The sequence below is a fragment of the Ylistrum balloti genome, unplaced genomic scaffold (genome assembly GCF_031769215.1).
Source record: "Ylistrum balloti isolate Yb309-2 unplaced genomic scaffold, AGI_CSIRO_Ybal_v1 Utg370268, whole genome shotgun sequence".
Classification (NCBI taxonomy): Eukaryota; Metazoa; Mollusca; class Bivalvia; order Pectinida; family Pectinidae; genus Ylistrum; species Ylistrum balloti.
The window spans coordinates 286,446-296,655 of NW_026782209.1; positions in this window are offsets into that span (position 1 = coordinate 286,446).

Consider the following 10,210-nt stretch of genomic DNA (forward strand, 5'->3'; position numbering starts at 1 on the left):
AACGAAAAACCCTTAAGGAAAGACTAGCGTAACGATATTAGAAAGAGCTGTTATAGGGTGATTTGCTTCTAATCTAATTCGTCGAATTTTACACATTATATGTTATGTTTCAATTAAACTGATAAATCCTTTGTACCAAACCCTCCGATGTGTTTGTAATAGAGTTATTCTGAAAATATATACCCTCAGAGAATATTGTTTTAATATGTTATAATTGTGTTCTTCTAAGAAATCCTTTGTACTAAATCACAAAATGTGTTTATGATGGGAGATATTCCCATAATCATGTAAATGTGTTCTTTAAAAGAAATGTTTTCCTTATTAATTAATGTATTCAATAAATATACAGAAAATATACACAAATTGTAACCAATTAAAAAAAAAGATATATGATCAAGTTGTTCTGGTTTTGTTGATTCTCAACATTTGTTTTAAGGATATTTAATGATTTCCTGTTTAATATCATATTTATGTAACCATTATTGCAGGACATCGATATTTGTCGAGAGCGCGAGGCAAGAGTTAAAAATATACATGATATTAAGTGAAAACCCATTTAACATTATCTTTAATTACACTTTAACGAAATAGCTAAATGTAGGTCAAAGCATAAAGCCATTCGATGTCAGAAATGCTCGACACATTAGCATATTCTCTCGAATAGTTATGAACGATGTTACTCTTGACAATTCTGTGTCGTTTTGAATTGGATGTTTACCGTTTTGTGTTTTTCGTTGCTAAAGAACCGCAAACAAAAATCTCGCAGTGCAGATAGTAAAGAAAAACCCGTCATGTAACCTTTTCATTTGTGTTTGAACAGAAAATCAAATAATTTCAATGAAATTGATAAAAGGAAAGTATCGTTCTCTAGTTTTCCAACACTAAATATACTGATCTAAAAATAAAACTAGCTTGATAGTAAGCCTGTCGAATTTTATTGGCAAAATTTTCGCCTTGTTTGAAAATAAACTTATTTGAAAAGCCAATATACTGTTCAACCGTTGGTACCCGATAGATATCAAGTGACTAGAGAGTACTCATATATTTGAAAAGACGACACATGACTAATGTCGCTCCTATATATATATTTCTAATTTCTTGGTCAGGAACTTGGTGATAAATAGAACCTTTATCACTAGTCGTTGTGGGTCGCTGTTACAGCACAAAATAAACCAAATCTCATAAAATAAGTGTACACATGTACTTGTTTACTGTTAAAAAAACAGGCTACGCTTTAATAATCTTTAGCTCCTCTGGCCCGATTTGTGTAGGAATAATTTAATTTCGCCAAATTCTGTCTGATGCATCCTTGGGTAAAGTAAAAGCATTTTGTATCAACGATGGATCTCGGTCCCCTGGAGCGTGAGGTCGGAACCAAATAGGGGAAATTCATATTGAAATAGAGCAAATTGAATAAAATCTTACTCCTTCAGAAGTAATTTGATTTTGCCCAAATTTCGTCTGAAGCATCTTCAGGTGAGATGTAATCAATTTAGCATAAACGATTGGGTCTGGGCCCTCTTAGAGCGGGAATGGAAAGACCATTACAAGGGAAATAGAACAAATTCTGCTGCATACTTCTGAAGGAATAGCAGGATTCTGTCTCAATCTGGTCTGAAGCATGGAAGGTTTTGCTGAATCGCCAGGGAGAGAATTGGAACCCAATCGGAAAGTAGATATGGTTCATGTTGTGTGCTTGCATATTCATAATTCCTTTTTCCTTTAGTTTACATGAGGCAATTTCAGACAAACCTAATGACCCATACAGCCCGATGAGCATCGAGTTGGATTTATCAATTTAAAAGAAATATGACTTTATACTATAATTTAAGATGTTATAAGATCGATTACATTGGAATCATTTCAGTTCTAATTGAAAGACAGAATCCTTCACATAAGAAAAGGAAAACATCCGTTTCAGTGTCTACCGTGATTTGAGTTATGTTAAATAAAGGTATAAGTGATTTCCCCCTTGGTTTTTACTCGACGTGTCTGATTTAAATTTTAGTATCATTGTTTTTGGCTTAAAGTGATGTGGTCTATTTCTTTTTCTTCTTCGAATGATGCTGTTTGCAATGTACGGTGACTGATTTGTGCCATTTCGCCATTTTGTCTTTTCGCCACGAAAAGAGATGAGAATAAAAAAAAAAGAAATTCTAGTTCTTTCGTCTGTCCGCCTCGAAAAGACAAATCATGCGCGAAAAGACGAAATAGATGCACGCTTATTAGTTGAGACTGATTTGTGCCATTGCGTTATTTCGTCTTTTCGCCGTGAAAACGTGAAAATTAAAAACCTAAATTGTTATCAATCCTTTATTCGAGTCTTTTCCTCCAGGCACAGAATAGACGAATTAAATGCACGTTAATTTATGGTGACTGATTAGTCCAACATCGTACTTTCATCTTTTCGCCGCGAAAAGACCAAAGTTATCAATCCTTTGTCCCCGTCTTTTCGTTTACGCTTCTAAATGACGACAATACGCGAGATCTTCTACATATGTGTTTTGAAAATACTTTTATAAATTATCTATGGCCCCATAATGATTAGAAACACAGTAAGTCATGAACTGTAATTGATCTGTCTTAGCTTATCATCTCGAAACGAAAGAATACTGAACTCATTGATTATTAGGCCAAACAAAACAAGAACTAAACTATATTTATTAAATAATTTGACATCCTGGTACTAGAACTAAAGTATACATGCTATTTACTACACTAAGATTATTTACCAAGTATTAAACAATGAATTAAAGATAAATTGCTAACATTCGTAACATATCCTTGTTAATGTGAATGCATATGTATTCACTATGTTTTCCTGGAGATTGAGTAAAGTTACTTCTGCGTTTGTACCGTTTGCATTTGGATGAATCATGGTACCACGTGGTGTTTGTTTAAGTAGCCCTTGTGATGTATGATAGGGAGACCTAGAAACGCCCACTCAATAAAACTCTGTCAAAAGTCAGAAATAAAGAAACAACCTTCAATTACACATTTAAACAATCATCATGACTTATTTGGCCCCGTAATTGCGTATTCTCATTGTAGACGGCACTCAGCCTACTGTGTGGCACAGAGGTCAGAGAAATCACTTAGCCACACTATAACAAATTTGCACGTGTTAAAACTGATTTATTGTAAACAATTTTGGTCATGTTATTCTTTTCTACATAGTAATACCATTTTCAGGCTAATTAACCCTTTAAAGTGACCTATCTGGTTACCTGCGGTGGGTGGCCGACTTGGGGTTGGGTAACACTGCCCATGATAAGTTCGGACCACCAGGCGGCGCTTTACGATCTATGTCTATTCCGCACTTTAGATACATAAACTATACGTATTACAATTTCAAACTTTTTAAAGAGCTTGCCTGAGTTTTAATCATTTTGTCATCGTTGCCAAAATATGAGGACGTTTATTGCCACACAAACGGATTTATATTACATCCTTATTGCTCTTGTTTACAGATCCAATCAAAGATTTCTAAAAGATCTGCAGACGAAGGTATACACGGCGTTGAAAATAGTACAAAGTCTCATGTTACCATCACGGACCATGATGCCAACACATTCTAAACTCATTCGAGTGCAATGCTGATTAAAATTTCAACTATATCTTCATATTCACGGATATCGCTTTAATAGGACTACGTGTAATGTTACACCTCAGCTTTTCTATGTCGCTCTGACAGGGCTTTGATATCTTGTGAGGCGTATTTTCATTTCAAGAAATGAAAACATGCATAAATTTGGTTAACATGTGCACATGTTCATTAGACATCGTTTTTCATTTACCATAGCAGATAAATCGACATTATTCACATACCACAATGCGTGTACCGGTTTCTGTTATATTTATCTCATTTATGTTCCTAACTACAATATGGTAAACTAATTAAAAAACAAAGAATGACATCATATTACAACCAACCATTTATAGCTAATATATTTGTGAAGTACTAGTTTTTATTCGTCGATTTGACAGGGAGACGTCAGCGAGTTCTAACAGAGCATGAAATAGCTGTAAGATATTTGTGTTGTTACCGTAATACTATACAGGTAGATTACATAATATTTCTAACCTGCACTAACTCACACTTGATATTAATTGTACCTGCCAGAAGGCGGTACCATCCTTATCGCCTAGATATAACTTCCTGTCAGCAGGAGGTATCATCCTCATCACCTAGCTATAACTTTCTGCCAGCAGGAGGTATCATTCTTTGCACCTAACTATAACTTCCTGCCAGCAGTAGGTAGCATCCTCATCACGAAGCTATAACTTATTGCCAGCAGTAGGTATCATCCTCATCACCTAGCTATAACTTCCTGTCAGCAGGAGGTATCATTCTTAGCACCTAGCTATAACTTCCTGTCGGCAGGAGGTATCATCCTCATCACATAGGTATAACTTCCTGCCAGCAGGAGGTATCATCCTCATCACCTAGATATAACTTCCTGCCAGCAGGAGGTATCATCCTCATCACATAGGTATAACTTCCTGCCAGCAGGAGGTATCATCCTCATCACCTAGCTATAACTTCCTGCCAGCAGGAGGTATCATCCTTATCACCTAGATATAGCTTCCTGCCAGCAGGAGGTATTGTCCTAATCACCTAGATATAACTTCCTGTCAGCAGGAGGTATCATCCTTATCACCTAGATATAACTTCCTGTCAGCAGGAGGTATCATCCTTATCACCTAGATATAACTTACTGACACCAGTAGGTAGCATCCTCGTCACGAAGCTATAACTTCCTGCCAGCAGGAGGTATCATTCTTAGCACCTGGCTATAACTTCCTGCCAGCAGGAGATATCATCCTCATCACCTAGCTATAACTTCCTGCCAGCAGGAGGTATCATCCTCATCACCTAGCTATAACTTCCCGCCAGCAGGAGGTATCATCCTCATAACCTAGCTATAACTTCCCGCCAGCAGGAGGTATCATCCTCATCACCTAGCTATAACTTCCCGCCAGCAGGAGGTATCATCCTCATAACCTAGCTATAACTTCCCGCCAGCAGGAGGTATCATTCTTAGCACCTAGCTATAACTTCCCGCCAGCAGGAGGTATCATTCTTAGTACCTAGTTATAACTTTCTGCCAGCAGGAGGTATCATTCTTTGCACCTAGATATAACTTCCTGTCAGCAGGAGGTATCATTCTTATCACCTAGCTATAACTTCCTACCAGCAGGAGGTATCATCCTCATCACCTAGCTATAACTTCCTGTCAGCAGGAGGTATCATTCTTAGCACCTAGCTATAACTTCCTGTCGGCAGGAGGTATCATCCTCATCACATAGGTATAACTTCCTGCCAGCAGGAGGTATCATCCTCATCACCTAGATATAACTTCCTGCCAGCAGGAGGTATCATCCTCATCACATAGGTATAACTTCCTGCCAGCAGGAGGTATCATCCTCATCACCTAGCTATAACTTCCTGCCAGCAGGAGGTATCATCCTTATCACCTAGATATAGCTTCCTGCCAGCAGGAGGTATTGTCCTAATCACCTAGATATAACTTCCTGTCAGCAGGAGGTATCATCCTTATCACCTAGATATAACTTCCTGCCACCAGTAGGTAGCATCCTCGTCACGAAGCTATAACTTCCTGCCAGCAGGAGGTATCATTCTTAGCACCTGGCTATAACTTCCTGCCAGCAGGAGGTATCATCCTCATCACCTAGCTATAACTTCCTGCCAGCAGGAGGTATCATCCTCATCACCTAGCTATAACTTCCCGCCAGCAGGAGGTATCATCCTCATAACCTAGCTATAACTTCCCGCCAGCAGGAGGTATCATCCTCATCACCTAGCTATAACTTCCCGCCAGCAGGAGGTATCATCCTCATAACCTAGCTATAACTTCCCGCCAGCAGGAGGTATCATTCTTAGCACCTAGCTATAACTTCCCGCCAGCAGGAGGTATCATTCTTAGTACCTAGTTATAACTTTCTGCCAGCAGGAGGTATCATTCTTTGCACCTAGATATAACTTCCTGTCAGCAGGAGGTATCATTCTTATCACCTAGCTATAACTTCCTACCAGCAGGAGGTATCATCCTCATCACCTAGCTATAACTTCCCGCCAGCAGGAGGTATCATCCTCATCACCTAGCTATAACTTCCTGCCAGCAGGAGATATCATCCTCATCACCTAGATATAACTTCCTGCCAGCAGGAGGTATCATCATCATCATCATCACCTAGCTATAACTTCATGTCAGCAGGAGGTATCATCCTCATGGTGTCGGTAGTCATACATGAACGGGATAATGGACAACCTTCAGCTAACGAGACTGTTTTGGTGACTTTGATCAAGTGAAAAGAAAGACATTTCGCGAACATGGCGATTGAAAGAGTAGCGCCCTTTTATTTCTTATTCTCTATAACGGGCCTTTAAGACAGCTTAACTAAAATGTTGACTTATTTTACTACCTTTGTATATGTGATTATGACAAGTTAGACGTTGTTGTGATGAAAGCAAATGAATGATCTGGTTAATTATTTTGAATTGTACTGTATACCCGTGATATAATATAACAATTTGAAGTTTCACGAATTACTTCGCTTCCCAACTGAAAAAAAAACTGGTTCTAGTATGTATATCAATAAGTTGATCATAGCATTCATATTAATAAGGGGATTATATCATGCCTATTAATAAGGGGATTATATCATGCATATTAATAAGGCGATTCTATCATGCATATTAATAAGTTGATTATAGCATGCATATTAATAAGGTGATTATAACATGCATATTAATAAGGTGATTCTAGCATGCATATTAATCTGGTGATATAACATGCATACCAATAAGTTGATTAAGCATGCATTTTAATAAGTTTATTATAGCATACATATTATCAGGTGATAATAACATGCATACTAAAAAGGTGATTATAGCATGCATATCAATAAGGTGATTCTAACATGCATATTGATAAGTTGATTCAAACATGCATATTAATAAGTTGATCATAGCATATATATTAATAAGGTGATTATTGCATGCATATTAATAAGTTGATCATAGCATGTATATTAATACGGTGATTATAGCATGTATATTAATAATGTGATTCTGGCATGCATGGTAATAAGGAGATTATAGCATACTTATCAATAAGTTTATTATAGCATGCATATTGATAAGTTGATCATAACATTCATATTAATTAGTTGATTATAGCATGCATACTGATAAGTTGATTCTAGCATGCATATTAATAAGGTGATTAGCATGCATATTAATAAGGTGATTCTAACATGCATCTTAAGCTAATTCTAACATTCATATTAATAAGATGATTCTAGTATGCATATCAATAAGTTTCATGAAGCATGCATAACGATAAGCTAAATATGTCATGCATGTTAATTAGCTAACTCCAGTATATATTTTAATAAGCTGCATCTAGTATACCTATAGATATGTTAATTCTAGTATGACTTGTAATATGATAAATCTAAAGAATCAAATTATTAGCCTTCTGATGATCTAATCATTATCAATTTTCTTGAAGACTTTTACAAATATAACTCAATGAAAAAATGTTAAAATAACAACATGGCATATTTAAAATATAAAAAGATATTTCTATCTACATGTAACTATCAAAACTACAAACATTCTCCAAGTGAGAGTCGACGTTCGCTGACGCTTGGTTTTCATCATCCTTCATTACTTAAAACCCTTTGTATCTGTCACCTGTCCTTATCTTAAGCTCTTGAATATTGAATCAACCCGGTAAACACCATAGGTTGGGAAGCAGGTATGTTACTATCTAGAGATGAAAAATCAATAGGAGGAAATCGAGAACATACATCCTAACAGAAAGCCTGTCACTATCGGTTTTATTGTAGGAGTTGTAGGGTTTCCAATTCTGGTGGTTATATCAGTACGATGGACATAGTCATTGCTTTCTTGATTTAACCAAGATTAACGTGACAGATATTGATGAAACTGTAAACGCTTACCCTTCCAGAACAAAAGTAACACAAGAAGAATAATTCTGTTTTACCCTTATTTAATATGTGTGTTAACATATTGGTATATTCGCGCTGTTTTCCCCACTCCTTTACTTTATTTGTGTTGTATTAAAATTATTTCACTTGACTGATATTTAAAAGAGATGAAACGATCCAGATCTGAATGATGTTTTATCCATTGAATTTTTCAAAAACTAATATGCCATTACTAATGACTAAACATTTTTTTGAAAATGTATACCATTCTAACTGAATTAAAAAGTTTATAATGTTGGCAAGTTGTATATACAGTGTGTTACAATGGAAAAGTATTCTTACAAAATATCGCATTTAATAAATCGAATACTCATTCAATGAAGAATGATATGGAAGGTAAAACGTTGAATAATAATTTAATAATATATTGCCAATATCGAAAATTTTAAATAGATAATGAGTTCAATAATTTTCTTCTGTATTAGATACATTGGATGTTGTACATGTAATTAGATTTGATAATAATCTGGTAAGGTATTTATAAGACAGTTATGAGGAATAGAGGTCAGAGTTATCATAATGAATGTTTCTATTTATTCTCTGCAAATTGTCCGAGTGTAATTGTTTGTGTAAATATTGAACATGGACTGGTTTCTGAAGCCTCCATAGTTTGAACGTTTTTAAGGAAAATGGTCGTTTTTATTCTTACAGAGATATAAATGACAGATTGGTGTATATGTGTACCCATCCAAACACTGAACACGCCGAAGTCGCCCGATAAGTCCGATCTAGTTTGATAGTCTATCAGTGTCCGGGATATTTAGAGGCAAAATCACTTGAAAGGACCAGAAATTATCGTAGTTAGGCGGTAGTAAGGACTTAATTAGAACAAATTGTCCGAGCCACATCGCCGTGTCCTGATAAGTGTCGCGGTCCGAAGCATGCGAACTGATCATAAATCTCTGCGGACGTCTTGATTTAGCCTTATCACTGACTGACCACGTCCTGATTGGCTCCAGAACTGACCCTCACTGACCATTGACTAGCTGAATAATTACATTTCAATTTCACAAAGCTCGAACAACACACGTTGGTGAAGCATAAATTGTCTCAGTGGTTGATTTAGAAATTAGTACAAACTTAAAATCACTCCCTTCCTATCACTTACATAAGAGGTGAGGATAATCAAAGAGCGCATAATAGGCTCTTATCTATAATTAAAGGTGTATTGGGAAAAGTCATGGTTGTAATTATATTCTGTTTTAATTGTTGTAGGAAACCGTAATATTACAAAATCAAATTGTACATTAACTAAAGGAAAGGCGCTTTGTGTAGTTACTCTATAACGTGATAGATAATCAAAATCAACGATATAAGTTATAAAACAAAACAACAAAACAAACAAAACAAATGAAATTATTAGTGAACTTTTTCTTGGAAATGATGATGCAACACATATATATTATCACAAACTGCAGATTAAATAACGACGCCATTTTTACATTATGATTATAGAAAATAGAAATACATAACAAGTCAGTATGTTATACTTTCCACTGGAATGGAAAATCATTTCTGAATTAAAACGGTTAAATTAACAAAAAGATCATTCTGATAATATTTTCGATATTAATGTGGTGAAACGAGTGGTGGTTTCCAAATATTTTTCACCAACAATTATTAAAACATTTAATATTAAGCGATCTGTTAAACTTGGAAAATTTTTTTTTTATCTTATGATGCACAAGCCTGTCTTGTATGCTCGATTTCTGATAAACACTTCGACAATTGTTTAAACACATTTCAAATATGGAAATGTGTAAAATTGAAAACCAAGATTACTTGGCGACACCAATGAAGCAGAAACTCTGATTGAGTTCCACTGTTATAAAGCTGCACTATACATATAATATCATATTCTATGATTTCAGTCTAGATATCTGCTTGTTTTTATACCATGGCATGTCGTATAAAGACAACCGCTTAGGGAGATAACATGATTCGTGTTGTCTCTTTATTGGCATCAAGAAAATTCCCCACCGTTCTTGTTATAATAGGGTTTTTTTATCGTTTTCTAGAGGAAGAGAAAGGATTCAAATATACAGATTTCGTTAATAATTCTCAAGAGGGGTCTAAAAGATATATTTAGCAATGACTTAAGCCATTTATCATTTTAAAACACATGTAGTGTCGAAACATTGTCTCTTGTTATGTCTTTTAGGACGATCAT